General features: G+C 35.8%; 1 protein-coding gene across 8 annotated transcripts in view; it reads right to left on the reverse strand.

The window, feature by feature from the left end:
- Positions 1–9,193: 9,193 nt before the first annotated feature.
- Positions 9,194–22,890, reverse strand: part of LOC131028839 (DNA repair protein REV1) — a 189,645-nt gene continuing 175,948 nt past the window's right edge. For 7 of the 8 annotated variants that reach the window (XM_059221380.1, XM_059221381.1, XM_057959199.2 and 4 more), the window contains one exon: positions 9,194–10,297. The gene's annotated coding sequence lies outside the window, so the exon portion shown is untranslated. The remainder of the gene's footprint in view (positions 10,298–22,890) is intronic. The other variant, XM_057959200.2, reaches the window with a different exon arrangement.

Genomic DNA, 22,890 nt, shown 5'->3' on the forward strand with positions numbered 1-22,890 from the left:
TGGCATCTCCCATGTTGGCTCTGGGTGGAAAGTTGTGTGGTGTCGAATTATAAGATGAATTGAAACCATTTTGAGAAGTGGGTGATGAAGGAGAATGGTATATTAGTTGTATTTCTACCACAACTGCTTGAACGGATGAACTGTTAATATTAGGAAGGAACCTTCCAAAAGGATTCCTCCTCTGCATACAATAAATGTGTTCCTTGCTCCAACATACCTCCACGTGGTTAGTAAAAATTTTGGAAGTTTGTTTAAAAGCTAAAGGTCCTAAAGATTGTTCAAGCAATCAATTCTATTCCTAAGAAACAATGAAAAACTTAAAACAACCCAGTTAACTTCATACCTTGACACCATCCCTAACAATGGTGTTAAAAATGTTGAACCTTCTATTTCCACTTGTGATTTGGTGTTGGTCTAATAGCTTTCACAACTCATGGATAGTTATGCAAATTGAGCAACCCTTCATGGACTAAAAGCTACATTTAACTTGTCCAATCCAAGGGTTGTAAACTTGAAATGGGATTGCACTGTATATGCATCATGAAGTCACCTATGATGTTATCCTATGCTAAGAGAAAAGATTGTAGTGAAAGAAAATGCTAGAAAGTAACTACTAAGAGTTAATATTACTAATAATGAAATATAGCAAAAAAACAAGTACAATGAAAACAAAGTGTGACAACAAAAGTAATTACAACAACAACTACTATGGCTAACACTTATACTATCTTAGTAAAAGGAACAATAACTACTACATGATAACAATAATAACCATAATACTATGCTACAGTTGTATGAAATCTAAGTAAATTAAAAGGATCCAATTAAAATAAATAAACAAACTTCGAGTTGCATTACCTCAAGTGGGCCCCATAGGTAAAGCACTCTTCAAAGGATCAACAAAATCAAATAAGTAATTTTGCAAATGCATTGTCTTTCATATTCAACAAGTATACATAACAGATTTGTATTAAAAAAAGATACGTTAACAATGGTAATGGCATTAACCTTTGCAAGTTCTATTTGGACCCAAATATAGTCTCCAATCCGATGACTCAATCTATCACTAACTTGTCACTCATTTCCTAGATGTAGGAAAAGATTTATTAGCAGATAGAGAAAACGTAAAGCATCTAACAGTCCTAATAAGACAAAAACTCATAACCTATCAAGATATAAATTTCCACTTCCAACAACAAAATAGATCAATGCATAACACTTCCACAAGTAGTTGGTCATGTTATTGAAGAAGTCCATGAATGACCCTCTTTAATAGCCTGAGGTGATCGAGTTGTTTGTTGACTGGTTCAAAGTCAATTCTACCTTTGACTGCATGAGGCTATAAAGTATTAGCTACAAGAACAATTTCACCTAGCTTGACAAGAACAATGCATAACAATTTAGCATTCAAAACATTGCAAATCATAACAATTATCCAGTCTCATCACATCATGCATAGTTATAAGCATGTGTGTGTGTGTGTGTGTGTGTGTGTGGGCACGAGTGGAGGGGGGGGGAGGGGGAGCTTATGAAAATAGACAAATTATAGGCCTATCACTCCCTATTACATTTTAGTGATATACATGGTGAAAGTATCATTCGCTCTTTAGAAATGAGAGATATTTTGTAGCTACAATTGAGGATAACAATTATAAACTTTAAATTCAATTGGTGCATTACCAATCTTTCCTACACAAGTCAATTCCTTACAATTATAATATTATGTCAACATATATACCACATAAGAAGTCATATAAAAAATAGACCTTTTCTTTGATTCTAAAGAATTGAAAATGAATATTATCACTTATGATCTTAGCCCAAAGGATCTTTTTAATGTCACTAAAACTTTTTAAATATAATAAAACATCCAATCTTCAAAATTTTCCATTGTATCTGATCTCATGATGCTCTAAAAAAAAGTGACCATGTCGTTAACTTTAAAATATTTTTTTCCTAAATAGAACTTTTGGCTTCTTTTAAGGTTTGAGCTTGTGTAGCCATTCATTAGTAATAATTTGAAGACAAATTTCAGGTACTTGATCATATATTTTCTTTGCCTACTCCTTGGTGACATAAGTGATGGTGAGATAAACTAAAATTCCAAATGAATAGTTCAAGCTCAAAAAAAATTCTTGAAGAATTCTCATAATTCTTTGCACCTTATGTTAGACTTGTGTGTATATTGTTGTCATTGATGTGAAACCAATTATCTGGTATGGACCAAACAATGTATGCAATATATTGAGTACAATTCAATTATCCTGTTTGATCATAATAAGTTATGCACAGTTCATTATTATCAAGTTTGATTTGGATGTTTTATGTAGTCGGTATGTGTAAAAGAGCAGGTGTTGTGTGTTTTGGTATTAGGGGTAATGCAATAAGATGAGTTGTTATAATGGAGTGGTATCTGGAAGATTCCTATCTTCATAATTCTATATTGTGTTTGCTCGTGTCTCGGTATCAGTTATTTTGGTCATGTCAGTTGTATCTCTTCAAGTTTTGTGTTAAAGTACTCTTGGTATGCGTGGAATCTATTTGGAGACATTATGCTTGAGTTTTGTGATAATGGGTCAGTATCTATGGGTCTGGATGACCCTGTCACATTCCAGTAATCATGGTATATGCATCGATGAATGGATTATGTAAAAGGAAGTGTGTTGGTATCTTGCAGAGGTTGACTTGGTCAAGCTTTTATTGGATAACGTGTTGAGCTAGGTTGGCACATTATTCTTGTGTATATGTCCTCTTGTATATATGTAGAAGCATGTGATGTGTGAGTGTGAAAGACAGAATGGAGATGTGCGTATGAAGTGTGAGTTGCATATAGCAAAGGCAGTTGGTGGCACATTATTCTTGTGTATATGTCCTCCAGTATATTTGTAGAAGCATGTGATGTGTGAGTGTGAGAGACAGAATGAAGATGTGTGTATGAAGTGTGAGTTGCATATAGCAAAGGCAGTTGGTGAAAAGTCAGAATGTAGTTAGTATTGCAGTGTTGTAGTAGCCCTTCACCGGACCTGTTGCAGAACAGTTGTACAGAGATCTTTCACCGAATCTACTATAAGGGTTGTGGTTTGTGATCTGAGCTTAATCTTGGAACTGATCTCATACATTTGGAGATAAAATCCTCTTCAATTCAACCTTTTCTGTTGCAGTGAGCATTCTGGCAGTTAGCCATCTTTTGTATTATTGCAATGAGCAGTCTGACAGTGAGTTGTTTTTGTAATCTAGCAATGAGCCACCCCTTTGTAAAACACCATATAACTAGTTATACTATCTTCAGAGTTAACACTCTCTGTGGTTTTTCCCATTTGGGTTTTCCATGTATAAATTATGGTGTTCCTTTTGTGGTTGTGTTTTTCATATTTGCTATTTCATATGTGTTAAGCATATTTGGTCAGAAAGTTTAAGTTCAGTAAAAGTTTTAATTTTTGTGGGAATATTGATTCACCTCCCCTCTTGGTATTTCAGTCTCATCAACCAATCCAAACAATTGGTATCATAGTTGTGGTCCCTTGTCTGAAAGCTTAACCATTTGAGGGAGATCCGCATTGGTTGAATAATGGCACCTACGTGCATGACCAGAGAATTTCAGTTGGATGAAGACTTGAACACGACTCTTGAAGATTTGGAAAGTGTTGAATCAGAGAATGAGGAATTGAAAGAAAATGTGAAGGTAGCGAATGAATGTGTACAGAAGTTGAGAGAGAAAATTCAGAAAGTCAAACTAAGGCATAAGGAGGTTAGCAATCAGTTGAAGCGGGCAAATGAGACTATTAAAGATCCGATGCAGAAGATTGAGGAGAAAGACTAGATAGAGCAATCCCTGAATGAAACAATCAAGCTGAAGTCTGAGGAAAGTGAGAAGCTAGAGAAAGAAGTGAAGAATCTGAAGGCAGAAAATAAAGTCCTTGACAATAGCAAGCCCTTGGAAGATTTTATCAGCATGTAGAAGGCTCATTTGGACAAGACCGGACTTGGATTTCAACCCGATATGTGTTCAAATCAAAATGATAAAGGCAAAGAAGTCAAAACTGAAGTTGAGAAGAAATCAAAAGATGCAAGAAAGACCTGAAATCAAATTCCTAATGCAAGAAGACCACTGGTTCGACAACCTAATACATAAAGGTACCCATCTTTTAATGGTTATTGTTTTCAATGCAATAAATTTGGACATAAGGTTGCAAACTGTAGAAGCATTCAGTGTTATAGTTTCAAGAGGTTTCGTCATAAGGCAAATCATTGTAGAAACCATGTTGTGAGTCAAAATCAAAATCCGGTTGAAGCAAATAAGATTAATTACTTGTTATACTTGCAATGGCTATGGTCATAAGGCTAATCAATGCAGATATAGATCTCATCTGGTAAAGAAGGTGATCAATTGTTTCAAGTGCAAGCAATCCGAACATTACGCTAATCAATGTAGCAAGGGAAATGTGGAGAAATCTGCTAAGAAAAGTGTGATGAAAAATGATGAATCAAAAAAGGAAAATTTGGTTTGGAGAAAGAAGGAAGAGAAGATAGGAAGCGGGCTTGATGTATCAGAATTCGATGCAGGCACCTCTTCCTCCAGTAACTAAATTTAATGCTTTGGCTCAGGGGGAGTTCCATTCCTAGGGAAAGATATTTCACTCTCCCCTGTCTGAGTGGATCATGTTGTTGATCTGACATGACTATGTTTTGGAAGTTATCCGATAATCAAAGAACTATTGTTGACATCATTGATAAGATAGTTTTTGGCAGAAAAACCCTAAACAGGAATTTTTGGCAAGTTAAGTATCAGCCTTTTGAATTCATTTGTTCATTGTCAATCATTTGTGCTTAAGAATATTGCGAATAGTAGAGAGATAGCAGAGCAAGAGAACAATGCAAGCAATCATTGAAAGCAAAAAGATCATCGAAGAATCTAGCAGCGGGAAAATTTTAGGTTTTGGACAAAGTGTTCTTAGATGAATTTAACCTGGAGAAAATCAAAAATGTTGAAGCTGGTTTGAGTGATGTTGAGTTGCAAAGGGTTAAGGAGTTGGAGAGCAAAGGTCTGAATCTAGGACAAAATTTCCTTGATTTGTAATTTGGAAGTTGTCAGAGTGATCCTGAGTCATTTGCAACATGATAGCATCATGTTGGATAAACCCTATCCAATCATGAAGGAGATTATCTCTGTAATCACCAATTTATGCGACAATGGAGAGGTTCTGACTAAAAAGTCTATTTTGAACAGAGAAGTGGAAGCCCTAACCAATGTGAAGGGTGATTAGCGAGCATTGATCATTAACATGATTATCAACCCTGTGGTAAGGTATGTTGCCTATGGTATCTCTTATAAAATCTATTTTAGGAATAGGGAAGGTGTCACTTCAGCAATTGAAGTATATATGGCACATATGTTTGTAATGGAAAACAAATCATCCAATTGTGTGAATTGTTGAGAGAATTGTTTCCGGAAAATGTTAAGATGTCAAAAGAGCAGAATTATCAGTTTCGGTTTGGTTCATTGCTTGTGTGTTTAGTCATGTATTGTTTGGGATCCCTTCCGACAAAAGAAGATGTCATATGGGAATTTGGAGTCCTGGTTGCAAGGCAAATATTAAGGTATTTGAATAGTTTGGGTAATAAAGAGGAAGTTTGTGATACATGTTTCAAATCATTTCTGGACATTTGGAATGTTGGTCGAGTATCCTTTGTTTTCAGTTCTAGAGGCTTTGCCTTCAGAAGGAAGAAAAGAAGACAGTCTGTTACTATTAGTGTTTCTGAGTCAAAGAAAAGCAAGAAGGATGTGAAAGAGTGTGATTGAGGATTCGGAGTCCCCTGTAGCTGAAGGAGATTCGACAATTGCAGAGCAGGAAGCTATAGAGTCAAATGACGAATTTAATTTACTGGAATTAGTTAGTAGTATGAATGGAATCGAGAGAATTGGCAAGATGTGGTTGACTTCAGTTGAGTCAGATAGAATTGAAGGTGTTATGTGAAATCACTTGATCTCGAACAGTATGAGCATTAAGGATATCAGTAATATGCTTCTGGAATCCTTAAATGAAGTTCTTAAGGAGAGGGTATCTTAAAATTATGTTGAGGTTGGAGTATCATAGGGTAAAAGAAATTAATGTGCAGAATCTGATGAATGAATGTGTATGTGCGCAAAAGGCTTTATCAGTGTACATTGAGGAGTTGAGAGATTGTATCCACAATGCCAACAAAGTCTACAGATATTGTATCTCTTGACTGGCAGCTGCAATAAAGCACAAGGCCAAAATCAATGCAATTGAAGATGAGTTAAGTGTTCTAGGCAATTTTTTTTATTTCCTGAGTGATAAGGATGGTGAGCAAAGAAAAAGGGTAAACTTTCTTCAAGTTGAACTCTTATTCTTGGAGAGGCAAAAAGAAGATTTTGTGAATATGTTTTGGAAAGTGTAAGAGATTATTGAGGCTAAGTTGGAGCACTTTTCAACATTGTTTGCTAATACAGTTGAATATGAGCAGAACCCATATGCTCTAGACAGTTTCTCCCATGTTGTTGATATGTTGGTGGAATGCAAAAGCCTATCAATTAGCATTAAATTGGCCATACATTCTTGGGAAGTTCTTCTTTAGGATCTGAAGGAGAAATACAAGATTATCTTTTCGAAGAAAAGTAGCTAAAGATCATATCTGGTTTCCTATTCAGGTTTGCAGTTGTGTATATACTATGGTTTCTTTCTTTTTCTTTTTGTCAAAGGCATCCTTTGTCCTTGATGTCAAAAGGGGAGAAATAAATGTGGATTTTGGATATAAGATATATGAGTTAAAGGGAGTTGAGCTATATGCAGATATGATATGTTTTGTCATCAATGACAAAAGGGGGGATTGTTAGACGTGTGAATATTGTTGTCATTGATGTCATACTAGTTATTCAGTATGGACTGGACAATGTATGCAGTATATTGAGGACAATTCAGATATCCATCCAATTTGGTCAGGATAAGTTATGCACAGTTCATTATTATCAGGTTTGATCCAAATGTTGTATGCAGTTGGTATGTGTAAATGAGCAAGTGGTGTGCGTTTTGGTATTAGGGGTAATGCAGTAAGATGGAGTTGTTATAATGGAGCAATATCCGAAAGATCCCTATCTCTAAAATCTTGTATTGTGTTTGCTCGTGTTACGATATCATTTATTTTGGTCATGTCAGTTGTATCTCTGCAAGTTTTGTGTTAAAGTACTCTTGGTATGCGTAGAATCTGTTTGGAGACATTATGCTCGAGTTGTGATAATAGGTCAATATATGTCACATTTCGGTAATCATGGTATATGCATCAGTGAATGGATTATGTAAAAGGAAGCATGTTGATATCTTACAGAAGCCAACTTGGTCAAGATTTTATTGGATAATGTAACGTGTTGAGCTAGGCCAACACATTATTCCCATGTATATGTCCTTCGATATATATGTAGAAGCATGTGATGTGTGAGTGTGAGAGATGGAATGGAGATGTATGTATGTGAAGGAGACATAGTAGCGAAGATAGCAGAGAAGCAAAGTGTGAAGTGTGAGTTGCAGACAACAAAGGCAATTGGTGCAGAGTTGAAGTGCAATTAGTGTTGCAGTGTTGCAGTAGTCCTTCACCAGACCTGTTGCAAGGCAGTTGTACAAAGATCTTTCACCGGATCTTCTGTAAGGGTTGTGGTTTGTGATCTGAACTTAATCTTGGAACTGATCTCATGCATTTGGAGATGCAATCCTCTTCAGTTCAACCTTTTCTGTTGTAGTGAGCATTTTGACAGTTCACCATCTTTTGTATTGTTGCGATGAACAATCAGACAATGAGTTGTTTTTGTAATGAACTACCCTTTTGTAAAACACCATATCACTAGTTATATTCTCTTGAGAGTTAACACTCTTTGTGGGTTTTCTCATTTGGGTTTTCCACGTATAAATTCTCGTGTTCCTTTTGTGGCTATGTTTTTCATGTTTGTCGTTTCATGTGTGTTAAAGCATATTTGGTCAAAAAGTTTATGTTCGGTAAAAGTTTTAATTTTTATGGGAATACTAATCCCCCCCCTCTCAATATTCCCGTCCCTTCAACCAATCCAACACATTCCACTATAAGTTCCATGCATTGAATTGAGGGAGGAAAAGTCACAACTTTAACTACTTTATTTAACACCATTTTATTGGCTAAATTAATAGTTTTCTTTCCATACATTCTTTATTTGAACTCATCCATATAAATATGACCAAGATTAGTACCTCGATAAATCTCCAAGTAGAGGTAAGCTTGGATAGAAGTTTGACACCTTGAAATTCATATTTTATTTGAGCCATCCTGGTAACTTTCAGAACTTTGGGTTCTTTGGGATCTCTTGTTCTCTTAGGAACAGCAGCTTTTGTTGAGTCTTTTGTCTTACCACCCTTTGTCATTGATCCTATCAAACTACACAATTCTTAATAAATATCATAACAGGTACCTTGTTTACTTTCAACATAATCAAAACTCATCTAAATTCACTTCACCAATATTATAAAACTCATAAAACTGCCCCTTCAACTAACTGTGGCCTTTTGAGGGTATATTTAAATTGCAAGGATTTTAGTTGCATTTCTACATCGAATGAAGTAATATTTCCGCAGATGGATATTTAAAAAGGGTTTGATAAAACATTGCAAGAATTTGAAGTCCACTTCCTAGTAAAGGAAATTACGATGAAATTTCTATTAGGGAAAAAGGAGCAATAATTCTGCATTAAGGGACTTGAATGACCTTTTCTTGCAGGCTTTTGATAATTGCTTCTTATGCACCGATTCTCCATTGAATTTGTTAGTGAAACCCCGCAGGTAGAAAAGATAAAGGATTATCTAAAAAAGAGAATTTATTTGAGAATCTTAGATAACCTAGCGAATTAGATTTTGAGTTAGCAAAACACTTCAGCAAAGAGAGTCAACAATTTGTAGGAAGCAACAAATGACATTCATAATAAATTCACTGATTGCGAAAACTGAAATCCTCAAAAGGGATGCCAAAATTTAGACAAAATTCACCATTGCAAAGTGAGATTCAAGAACTTCAACCTATGAACTTTCTTTGTCAAAATGTAACATCACTTTGTGGATTCAAACTCAAAATAATCCTAAACGGGAACCTAAGATTTTTAATAAAAAAGAAAGCACAAAATTCAAACCCTAGTCACTGCAATATTTAAAGTCATACATACAAGAATGGGATAATAAATTACTTTATCCTCTAAAAGAGGAAATTCACTTCACACAAATTTAACCATGAATATAACCTAAAACCATTTGTAATTACCAATCTGAATTCCTGGGATATTCCCCATATTTTAAAAACAATAATTGAAATTGCAGAGGGATGTCCTGTCCCTGTCCCCATGTCCCATACCCAGGGTACACTGTTGATTACAAACTAAAAATATGACAGCGCTACAAAGGTCTCAGACCATTTTCTTCATGCTTCGCTACTATGAACAAAAGACTAGCAAATATAGCAGAGGTCTACCAAAGAATCTCCTGAAGTCCCAGATATGTACATTGAGTAATGTTCCCAATATGTTGAACAATGCAATAGGTATCCTACTCAGTGTGGTTCAAATCAGCTAACTGTTTTTGATGATGAGAAATGCAAGCCAAAAAATTTGTGAAGATACTGTTCTCCAGTGCTGATGAATCAAGAAGCAAATGAGAGTGTCACCAATAAGCAGTGGTGACCTGTATAGAACAAGAACGGAACACCGTATCCAAATATGATGAAGAACAGTACCTTTAAGAATGTGCTACATGCAAGTTGAAGAGAAAGCAGTGCCACCGCCATGAAGAACAACCCTTAAAGAAATAGGATCAATATGGTGTTTGGAAATGGTCCTGTAACTAAATCTGGATAACACAAGTACCTGCAGTCCCATAACATATCTTCAATATAAGTTCCACATCAATCACCTTCCATATTGCATCCATGCAATGACTTTGACAGGTATTGTTCATTGGTTCCTTGTTCTTGTTGAAAGAAGATTTGACATCGCTTATAAAGAGGCCATGTTTTTTCCACCACCAGTCTATCCTCTATTAAAAAAATCCTTTTGACAAATAACTTTATGTTCCAACCAATTTTTCTGAAACAAGCCATCTCCCTTGGACATCATGTGGTGTTATTGCAAAGGCACACAAATGGTTTTTGCATTTTGGTCAAAATTGCAGGAAATGCCCCGTGTTAAGATTATTTGACAGTCACAGTTATCAATGACGAGCATATTCCTTTTAGATAATGAAAATGCTCTGCAACATATAATCTTTCCAGTTCTCTGCACAAGTCACAATGCTTAAGAATATCAGCATATATATTAACTGCTCAATATCAGCATATATTTAACTGCTCATTAATTCAAGATCATGTCCAACGTGAGGTAACTCAAAAGACAAAAGCTGAACAAAAATTTATTGAGGCTTGTAGTGAATCTACTTTTGTAGATTTTTGATATGGTTAAGGAATGACTTGGAGAATCAGATTTTTGTGATAGGCATGAACAAGAATCATGATTGTTGATCTAGCCGACCAGAATGAAGTTAGACTAAGGGTTACGTAGGAGGAGCATTATGAAAGAATTAGCAAAACATTAAGACCCATATCCAATCAGAAATAAGATCAAATCTGGGTCACACAGGTCAAGCCTTCCTCAAGGTTGTTCAAAACAGTTGAACTTGACAAAGACTTCTAATTTATTAAGGCTTAATTGAATCAACATAATAACTCTAGTCATGGAGGTCAATGACAACAGCAGAGCAGACATCTAAAATGGTATTATTAACAGCATAGATGGCGCACAGGAGAAGATACTTATTCTTTAAGAAAAGCATTAGACACCACTAAACAAGTCATGTGAATCTGTAAATCACCGGTGATGGCAAAACTTGAGACCAGACTTGAGGTCATCCTATTATGTGGTTGCCTCCACCACATACATATTTGCGTCAGTTGCAATAATAAAACTCCAGGTCATCACATAAAAGACTCAGCTCTAGATAGATATGCCAAAATGAATAATTTTATGAACGAGGAAAGAAGATTAGGTGATTGCTTCATCGCTTTGTCAGCTATTGAAGATAACATAATTTGGAGTGGGTATTCATGTGCATATCAACAATCAAATGGCATTTCAAGTTTGTTAGAGTAAAAGGTATTAGTTTACTTACATAATTAAATCATATTGATTTAATAATTAAGTCACCTTTTCTCTATTTCACTTAAGCTAAATTTAGGAAGTTTTTTAAAGGAATTATTATAATTCCTTTCTTGTATGCCTGCATCCTTTAGGGTTGCATTAGGGTTTTTTGATCTCCTTTATTAAGGATTGATCTCATTGTAAAATTAATTCCCTTAGATCTGATTATTATTATTGCATATTCTTGCTTTGGGTTTTCCAAAGCAAACATTGTGTTTTGTATGAATCTTCCATTGTTGTGACAAGTTATTTGCATACAGGTGTTCACTGGGTTCTGTGAGGTTATATTTCACAAATTTAACATGGTATTAGAGCGTAAGGTGCCTTAATTAATTAAATCAATATTCGTAGAATATTCTATTGAAGTCAGCAGTACGGACTGCTGACATGGCCCCCTTTGAACCCTCTTTGTGCCCTAAAAGAGGTGTTTTTTTCTTTTGGCCATAACTTGGGCATACGATATAGTTTTTTGGCAAACGAGATATCGTTGGAAAGCTGGTTTCGTCTACTTTCCAGATATGTGGGTTTCATCACCTGTTTTTGTTGCTGGTACATTCTACAGCCATTTGAAGTCAGAGGTGTTGTTTTCAGTCTCGAGCTTGTAACTTTTCACCAATTTCTCTGTTTTTTCGCAATTCAAGCGGCATTGGGACGATGTTTCAGAGTTCTTCACAGCCATCCATGCACTTTTTCCAAATTTTACTCCAGGTACATTTTATTCAGTTTTTTGTGGTTTCACACTAGTGAATTACTTGGACATATGAGCTCATGGAAACTTCTCGTTTGTGTGGGATGGCTCGTTTTTTGTTGTTCTTCATGTATTTCCAGTCTTATGTCTTTTTTTGACATTTTGAGCTTTCATTGTAAGCACTTATGATTTTGTAAACGCACTGAGATAAAGTGCCTCTATATTGCACATGTATTATGGGATCTTACACATCAGTTTTGTGTCTTATTGTACTCGCACTATGATATAAAGTACCATGGGGAGTTTGTGTTTGCCTTTGTGTTGCCTTCATACCTTTCTCATGTGTGTGTCTTGGTTTGCACACCCTTTGTATTTGCTTGTACTTTCATGTCTACACGGTCAGATGTTCTTGGTTCTTCCTCATACACTACATTATGGCTTTCAAATTTAGTGTACCTGTCATACCTCTCCCTTGTCAACATTATGGGGGGGATTTCTACTGTTGGTGCTAATGCTTCCTTGGTTTCGTGTTTGAGTGACCTATGTATTTAGTATTTGTTCCTATGTGCTAGGCGGATGCAGCAGCAGCGGCTGGTTACCCATGCATTTCGGTGAGATGGAATACTTACCATATGGACACTCTTGCATTACTATTTTTGGAGGTGACCTTCCATTTTTCATTTGATCAGTTCTTCAAACTATTGGTACTTGTGTCATTTGTATCTTCGAGTTCCAGATGTTTTGCCTGTGTTTGCCATCTGATTCGAATTCGAGTAGTGTCATTGAGGGCACTCATGCATATTCATGTCTTCTTGATCCTGATCATCTTTTGTTTCAGAGGAGGTTCTTATTTCAGCATCTTAGCAATCATTCTACGACAGAGTTGGCAGCTTCTTCATGCTTCAGTGATTCTTCATGCTCGTCTTTTGTTCCCATCTTTTAGAACATTCTTGTTTGGTGGCTTCTTAGTCCTTCACTTGAGCTTTCATCTCTTCTTGGAGAGGAGTTTTGTTCCCACAGGTTTTTCTCCTTTTCTCCACTTTACAGAGATTTCATTGTACTTGGGTACCTCATCAGGCCTTGTTGTCGGGACCCATTTTTGCTTTCATGCATCTATTCCTTAGTTTTTTAAGCTTCTCCCTAACTTCATCTTAAGGGGGGGGTGTTAGAGTAAAAGATATTAGTTTACTTATTTAATTAAATCATATTGATTTAATAATTAAGTCACCTTTTCTCTATTTCACTTAAGCTAAATTTAGGAAGCTTTTTATAGGAATTATTATCATTCCTTTCTTTTATGCATGCATCCTTTAGAGTTGCATTAGGGTTTTTTGATCTCCTTTATTAAGGATTGATCTCATTGTAAAATCAATTCCCTTAGATCTGATTATTATTATTGCATATTCTTGCTCTAGGTTTTTCAAAGCAACATTTGTGTTTTGTATGAATCTTCCATTGTTGTGACAGGTTATTTGCATAAAGGTGTTCACTGGGTTTTGTGAGGTTGTATTTCACAATTTTAACAAAGTTCATAATTAAGGAGGTTGTCTGTAAAAGGTAGGTCTCTTCAATGGTATATGTCTTGATGTCAAAAGAATTGCTTCTGTTGCTAACATTGGAAAATGTCAAAAGTGAGCTTTCAATTGTGCTCTCCAATCTTTCACGTAACATAGAGACATCCAGTTTGTGGCACAAAATAATGAAACTTGAAGTTAATAAATATAAGTATGTAGTAAGAGATATGAAATATGATTGTGATGTTGTTTAAGGAGCAGATTGTAATGTTCCCGTTTTCGTGAGCCTCCGAGTTTGAGAGATTAACCTATTATTTGGACTCTCGTAGGCTAACATTCGAGATAGAGAGTCTCAGTGGCAGTTCCACTTCTTCAGTTCAATCTTGGTTTCAGTTCCAGGGCCTTTGCAGGCAGTGTATGGGCTTAGTTGAGGGACTTACTATTTATAGTAAATCAATCTGACAGTTGTGATATTTTTAGTCAAGGCACCTGGACACATGGGGATTATTCAGTGTTGACCCCAGCTTCTGACGGCACATCAAAAGACTGAATATTGAGGGAGATATTGATATTTTAGTGGTTAAGTTATTTAATTAACTTATATGGATATTATAAAGTCATAAAGTGACTTTATTAAAATTATAAACCACTTAAATATTATAAAGTGACTATAAAAAATTAAAAGGTCACTTTAAATATTAAAAGTGATTTTAAATCACTTAAATGAAAAAGTGCATTCAAGATGAATTTGAACTATTGGAAAGTGATTTCAATACATATAATGTATTTAAATTTGCATTTGGGCGTACTTTTTGAGAATTGGCCATTTGGGGGCTATAAGAGAATTGAAGGCAATTCAAACTCATATTATTGATTATTTGAAATTGCTTGATTTTTTCTCTGTGGATTGTCTAAGACAAGGGTTTTAGAGGGTTTTCTATTGAAGAACGTGTATTCTTCATGGATCTATGATTCTGAGGCTGTGAAAGATCAGCTGAATTATTGCAAAGTGAGAGGGTTTCATTCAGGAGTCTTTATGTGCTTCATCAGAGGTTAATTTATTCAGTTATTTGCAGATTTTGAATAAGAAGAGGGCCATCCAGGTTTAGACGTCCCATTTGCACCATTTTGAATTCAATAAAAGAAGCCGCACACTTCTCCTTTGCTGGTTGTACACTTTCAGCTTGCCAAGTGGAGGTTACAGGAAGGACATATTGGCTGGAGGCTGAAACGCCTCCCTAATTTGTAATATGAGTGCACAATTCCCAATGCCTATCCTATTCAGGGTATTCCACCAACTTTCTAGCTCAGAAAAATCACATTCTGGACTTGTACACCAATTTTGGTCAATTTCCTAGTTTTGGCTAGCAAACACCATAATTCTTCAATTAAAATAAGCTAAGGACCTACGGGTATGCAATTAGCAGTAGAATTTATTGTAGCAATTATCTTATTCATAATATAGTTTCAATTGCTCTCAATTTCATTTCTATTTGGTTCTATGTGCATTTCTTGCCTGGCACGTGTTATTTTTTGCTTTAAAATTGTTCAAAAACCTTGAAAATCCATAAACACATCAGCAATAGTATTTCAAGAGAGTTAGAACTAGCAAGGTTCTTACACGGATTGAGCACAGCAAAAACAAGCTTTTCACTTAAGAGTTAGGCAAAATAGTGGCAGAAGTAAAGCTCATGTTTAAAAGCTAATTTTTCTTCAATGGAAAATATAATGAGCACACAAAAAAGATGGTCTAAGCTCTGTAGACAAGTCTCAATTAAAATCTATCAAAATGAAAAGATTTGAGGCTACAAAACACTAATTAAAAGCTTACAAAGGAAATAATTTTTGAAGTACGAATCTGAATAATATGTCCCTAAGATGGAAGAGAAACAAAATGTAAATGTAAATAGACTGTGATGACTTTCAGAACAATCAGAATTCTGAGACAATGAATTTATACTGTTAGTATTTGATTTAAAGAAATATAAAACTGATTTTATTTATGTCTTATCAGTTTGCCTCTGTAGATATGAAGACCAAGCAATTATATCTTCTACGTTCACCACATGTATCGTATATCCTTTTATTCAACAAGGGTGGCGGATATATATCATTTGTCTTCATTAGATAGTGCCTCCACAGGGGGTCGCGATCCTATGTGGAAACACGTGGTTCCACATAGGGTCGTGACCCTTGTGTGGAGCCACGATCCTTCTACACCAGTGGGATTACTTAAACCAAACATAACAATAACAAACTAGTATGTTAGTTTAATACTAAATTAAATCGCAAGTATAAAATCGAATTTCTGGGCGCTCAAACAGATTACGATTTTAGAGTTACGACTGAAACTAAATTTAACACTCCCTCTTAGTCTTAGGAGTATAGACCTAAAACTTAATTTAGCTCAACACTAATCTCATGATAATTACATCACCTCGGTGTGAAGAATCAGCCTGTGATTCTAAGGATATACTCACTTTGATATCCCTGTTTTAAGTATCAGCCTGTGATACTAAGGATATACTCACTTTGATATCCCTGTTATAAGTATCAGCCTGTAATACTAAGGATATACTCACTTTGATATCCCTGTTATAGTATGTGCACTGACATTAATCCACTTACATAATGTCTACTATAACTTATCATATTACTGATATTCAAATTATCTGATTTTCAGTTTATATGATCTTCCAAACATTTATAAGATCGTCACCTTACAATGTTAAAATACAAGTGTTCATTAACTAAAGAATCGTCATCCTTTAGGAATGAACACAAGGAAAGGTTACATAATTCATATACTCAAGTATATGACAAAGAAGTTTACATAATTTTAGACATCAATTACATTTTAACCATACCAAGATACCTCCTGAAGTGATCAATTTTCACTCTTGCTAGCGGTTTGGTGAGAATGTCAGTTGTCTGATCTCTTGTATTGACATATTCCAGTCTTATTACCTTTCTCTCTGTCATGTCTCTTACATAGTGATATGGGATCTCAATGTGCTTGGATCTATCATGGAAAACTGGATTCACTGAAAGTTTAATGCAGCTCTGATTGTCACAATGAATGATAGTAGGCTTCAGACTTTCACCAAACAGTCCTACTATCAATTTCCTCAACCATACGGCTTCCTTAGCTGCCATGGAGCTCTGAGCTACGGATGATTGTTTTCTGCAGATCCAAGATACCATAGCTGATCCCAAGCTGAAACAGCATCCTGAAGTGCTCTTCCTGTCTATCACGCTTCCAGCCTAGTCTAAATCAGAGTATCCACGTAGGTTCAATGCAGTGTGTTCATAATGCAGTCCATAGTCCAAGGTACCTTGTAGATATCTCAATATATGCTTTACTGCAACCAAATGTATTTCTTTGGGTTCAACCATGTGTTCGCTGAGTGCATTTACTGCATAACATATATCAGGTCTAGTATTGACTAGGTACATTAATGATCCAATAATCTGTCTGTATAATGTTGGATCTGCAAATTTGGAATCTGCTATAGCTTCTTTTAGTTTATGTAGGTTTGTTTCCATAGGAGATGACATTGGCTTACAATTCATCATTCCAAATCTCTTCAGAATGTCAATGGTGTATTTACCTTGATTTAGATAAATACCATCTGGTTTTTGCCATACTTCTAATCCAAGGAAATAATGGAGTAGACCTAAATCCTTCATCTCAAACTCTGAAGCTAGTTCCTGTTTGCATTTTGCAATGAGATGATCTTCGCCTGTAATTAATAAGTCATCTACATATAATATGAGTATCAATATTTCACATTTGATTATTTTGAAATACAGATTTGGATCAGCAATGTTTTTAGAGAAACGTATCCCTAATAAGTAACTGTCAATTCTTTCGTACCATGCTCTGGGAGCTTTCTTTAATCCATACAGTGCTTTCTCTAACTTGCATACATGTGTTTTAGCATTATTTACCTCAAATCCCTCAGGTTGCTCTAGATATACTTCTTCTTCAATTGTTCCATTCAAAAATGCAATTTTTACATCCATTTGATGAACTTTCCATCCTTTAGATGTTGCTATAGTCAAGATTGTTCTGACAGAAGTGTATCGTGCAACAGGTGCAAATGTTTCTTCATAGTCAATTCCTTCCTTCTGTGAGAAGCCTTGAGCAACAAATCTTGCCTTATGTTTTTCTATACTGCCATCAGCAGCATGCTTAATTTTAAAGAGCCATTTAGAAGATACAACTGGTTTTCCTTTAGGTCTAGGCACAATTTTCCACACATCATTCTTTAAGATAGATTGATGTTCCTCTATCATGGCATCCTTCCATACTTGTTGTTTAAGAGCCTCTCCGACACTTGAAGGTTCAGCATTTATGAGGTTTGTCATTAGAGTAACATAGCTAGAGAACTTTGAAGGTCTTTTGCTTTCTCTAAATGTTCCTCTAGGTGCTACAAAGGATTCTGCTTCCTGTACTGTTTTAGTGGCCCATGGTGGTCTCTTCCTGGGATTCTCTGTCGTAGTGTTCTCAAGTTCCAAGGTGTTATCCTCAAGATGCTCCCTCTGAGTTTCAGAAAGAGAATCTTCTTCCAAATTAATGGAATTAGTTGGGATTTCAGGTGTGATGGAACTCCTTGTTTTGTTAATAGCTATATCTTCCTCAAATATGACATCTCTGCTTAATTCTATTTGTCTTTGACCAGGGATGAATATTCGGTAGGCTTTAGATGTTTCACTATATCTTACAAAAATCCCTTTCTGTCCAGTAGGTTCTAATTTAGTTCTTTTCTCCTTAGGTACATGAATATAAACAGGACATCCAAATATTTTGAGATGGCTAATATCAGGTTTAATTCCAGTAAAGACTTCTTCAGGAGTTTTGTCACCAATATGAGAGTGAGGACATCTGTTTTGAATGTATACAGCGGTATTAGTGGCTTCTCCCCAAAGTGCAGTTTCTAGGTTTTGATCTAACAACATAGCCCTTGTCGCTTCTACTATTGTTCTATTTTTTCTTTCAGCAACCCCGTTTTGTTGAGGATTGTAGGGTACAGTGAACTCCCTCTTAATCCCAGCATCTTTGCAAAACTCTTTAAATACTTCTGATGTGTATTCCCTACCATTGTCAGTCCTAAGAGTTTTGATTTTCCTACCAGAGTGATTTTCTGTAATAAATTTGAACTCTTTAAATTTCCTAAGAATATCTTCAGATTCTTTACTTTTAAGGAAATAAATCCAAGTTTTCCTAGAAAAATCGTCTACAAATATTACATAGTATAATGCATTTCCTAGTGATGGTTCAGACATAGGCCCACATAAGTCAGAGTGAACTAGTTCTAGTACTCCTTTAGTTTTCCTAGAACTGCAGGGAAAAGAGCTTTTAGTGTTTTTCCCTAGTGCACATCCTTTACAAACCTCTGAATGAATTTGCTTTAGTTTAGGTAGTCCTATGACTAATTTCTCCATAGAGGGTAGAGCACGAAAATGTAAGTGCCCTAGTCTTCTATGACAAATTTCCGCTTGGTCTATGACTTCATGAAGTAAGGTTTGATTTGGCTCATTACACAATTCATATAGGTGTCCTTGTCTGTAACCAATCACTTGTGCTCTTTTGAAGGTGGATGTTTTTGGCCATGCCATTACCTTTCCTTCTATGAATGAGACACTATATCCATCATCCTCAAGTGCAGAGATAGAGACTAAGTTCCTTTTGATGCCTGGTACAAATAGTACCCCGGTGAGTTGGATTGAGATTCCAGACTTCAATCTGATTGTACATGTCCCGACACCTTTTACAGGATGTGCAGAGTCATCCCCTATTGTTACCTCTTCATTTGATCCCTCTTCCATTTGAGTCTAGTAATTCTCTGAATCCGGTGACATGTCTTGACGATCCACTGTCTATCACCCAAGTGTTAGACTTGTTTGAAGCTTGACTTGATAGTGTTGAATATAATACAAACTTCTCAGATTCAAGTTCTGTGTTCCTCTCTACTTTGGCGAATGATGCCTGTTGTTTTACTTTATCAGGACAATTAAATGACATGTGTCTATACTGATCACATTTGACATTGGATTTTTGACATGTCTTTCTTATGAAAGCTTTTCCCATGATGGGATTTTCTCTTCTTGAAGTTTCTCTTCTTGCCTTTCTTACTGGAGTCGGTATTCAGAATGTGGAGGTCCTCATCTTTAGTTTTGTGATTTCCCCCTTTCATTTGCCTTGACTCTTCAAGGAGGCAGTCATCCCTTAGTCGATCAAATTCTGTAAATTTATCCCTTGCATTTATGCCTTGTTTGAATGATTCCCAGGATTCAGGTAATCCATCTAGAGTAATCATTGATAGTTCTTGCTTCTCGACATGATAATCAAGTTTTTGCAGTTGATCTTTGAATGAACCTATCCTCATGAAGTATGAGTTTATTGTTTCACCTTTATTTATACTTATGTGGTTCAACTGTCTTTTTAGAGCTAGGGTTTTGCTCGGATTGTTTATCTCATACGTCCTTTCAAGGGTTTTGAACATTTCATAAGCATTGTCATATTTTAATATAAGTGGTATTATGTGATCCCTTACTGCATCTATCACGATTTTTACAGCTTTATCATTTCCTTCATTCCACACAGTTTTCTCAAGTTCGTCTGCAGGTTTGGGCTTGTCTTCTTTTATAAATTTGATTACTTTGTTCTCTTTTAATACTATCATAATTCTGACTTTCCAAGCCACAAAATTTGCTGCTCCTTCGAGTCTGTCGTCGAATCTGATTGTGTTCGCCATTTTAGAAATCTTCGATTTGATATGTCAACTTCGCTTTTAGTCTATTCGGATCTTAAGTAGTTAGGCTCTGATACCATGTAAATGTAAATAGACTGTGATGACTTTCAGAAAAATCAGAATTCTGAGACAATGAATTTATACTGTTAGTATTTGATTTAAAGAAATATAAAACTGATTTTATTTATGTCTTATCAGTTTGCCTCTGCAGATATGAAGACCAAGCAATTATATCTTCTACATTCACCACATGTATCGTATATCCTTTTATTCAACAAGGGTGGCGGATATATATCATTTGTCTTCATTGGATCGTGCCTCCACAGGGGGTCGCGATCCTATGTGGAACCACGTGGTTCCACATAGGGTCGTGACCCCTGTGTGGAGCCATGATCCTTCTACACCGGCAGGATTACTTAAACCAAACATAACAATAACAAACTATTATGTTAGTTTAATACTAAATTAAATCGCAAGTATAAAATCGAATTTCTGGGTGCTAAAACAGATTACGATTTTAGAGTTACGACTGAGACTAAATTTAACACAAAATGTAATTGACGAGTTGTGGAAAAACTTAGATGCTTATTAAGAATATTAATTCTTAATTTTCTGAAATGCATCTTATATTACATAAATCATAGATGAATAAGAGGATTACATCAGTAAAAGGTTTAGACTAATGCAAATGAAGTATGGCACAGGAGATTAGGCCATCTGAATTATAGAGCTTTGTCAACCATGGGAAACCTTGTCACAGGTCTGCCTAAGTTGAAGCAATATCATTCAGAGGCATGCAAAGGGTGTGCCTTATGTAAAAATATCAAAAATGCATTTCAGAATAGTACTAGGAAAACTAGCAAAGTTTTGGAGTTAATTCATTCTGATGTATGTGGACCTATGTCCGTACCCTCGCTAGGGGGATTTTTGTACTATGTAATTTTTGTTGATGACTACTCTAGAAAGACGTGGATCTACTTTCTGAAATGTAAAGAATCAGAAGAGATCCTAAGTAGGTTCAAAGAGTTTAAAACATTAACAGAAAATCTCTCTGAAAACAAAATTAAAACCTTAAGAACTGACAATGGGGGCGAATACACATCAGGACTATTTAAAGACTTTTGTAGAAATTCTGGGATTAAGAGGGAGTTAACAATACCTTATAATCCACAACAAAATGGAGTAGCTGAAAGGAAAAATAGGACCATAGTAGAAGCTCCCAAAGCCATGATACTAGATCAAAATCTAAACTTGAACCTTTGGGCAGAAGCAACTAACACTGCTGTGTACATACAAAATAGATGTCCTCATTCACACCTTGAAGATAAAACTCCTGAGGAAGTCTTTACCAAGACAAAACCAGATATCAGCCATCTTAGGATATTTGGGTGTCCGGTCTATATTCATGTACCTAAAGAGAAAAGACTAAAACTAGAACCCTCTGGAAAAAGGGGAATACTTGTAGGATACAGTGAAACTTCTAAAGCCTACAGAATCTATGTACAAGGGTAGAGAAATATTGAACTCAGTAGGGATGTAATCTTCGAAGAAGATTTAGCCTTCAAAAGGGCCCAAAATACAATAGAACTTGAAATTCATAATCCTACTCCTAACCTAGAAGAAGAACCTACTCCTGAGCTTCAGAGGGAGTATCTTGAGGAAACTATAAGTGAAACACAAGATCCACCTATAGATAATCGCAAGAAAAGACCACTATGGGCCACCAAAACTATAGCAGAAGCTCAGAAGTTCGCTGCTCCTTCAGGAACCTTCAGGGAAAGCAAGAGGCCTAATAAATTCATCAACTATGTTGCACTTATGAATGATCTCTCTAAAGCTGAACCTAACAATGTTTCAAATGCACTCAAACATCAAGTATGGATAGATGCCATGACTGAAGAATATCAGTCCATTATGAAGAATGATGTTTGGGAGATTGTTCCTAGGCCAACCAAGAAGTTTGTCATGTCTTCTAAATGGTTGTTTAAAATCAAGCATGCTGCAGATGGCAGTATTGAAAAACACAAGGCCAGATTTGTAGCTAGAGGGTTCTCACAGAAAGAAGGAATAGATTAAGAAGAAACATTTGCACCTGTTGCCAGGTACACATCAGTAAGAGCTGTCCTAGCCATTGCAGCAGCAAAGGGGTGGAAGGTACATCAGATGGATGTTAAGACAGCATTCCTAAATGGCGAGATCGTGGAAGAAGTCTACTTAGAGCAACCTGAAGGGTTTGAAATTCATGATGCAAAGTCTCATGTGTGTAGACTCAAGAAAGCTCTTTATGGGCTCAAACAAGCTCCCAGAGTTTGGTATGAAAGAATTGACACCTATCTCTCAAAGCTGGGTTTCTCTAAGAATGATGCAGATCCTAATCTCTACCTCAAAAGAAATAAAGGTGATATGTTAATATTAATTTTATATGTTGATGACTTATTAATTACAGGAGATGATCATCTAATAGATCAATGCAAGAAAGATCTATCCACAGAATTTGATATGAAAGACTTGGGGCTTCTTCATTACTTCCTAGGATTGGAAGTATGGCAGAATTCTGATAATATTGTACTGAACCAAGGGAAGTACACCTTGGACATATTGACAAGATTTGGAATGCTAAACTGCAGACCCATGACCTCTCCTATGGAAACCAACTTCCATAAACTTAAAGAAGCAGCAGCAGAATCAAGACCTACTGACCCCACTCAATACAGG

Source organism: Cryptomeria japonica, chromosome 5 (assembly GCF_030272615.1).
Source record: "Cryptomeria japonica chromosome 5, Sugi_1.0, whole genome shotgun sequence".
Taxonomy (NCBI): domain Eukaryota; kingdom Viridiplantae; phylum Streptophyta; class Pinopsida; order Cupressales; family Cupressaceae; genus Cryptomeria; species Cryptomeria japonica.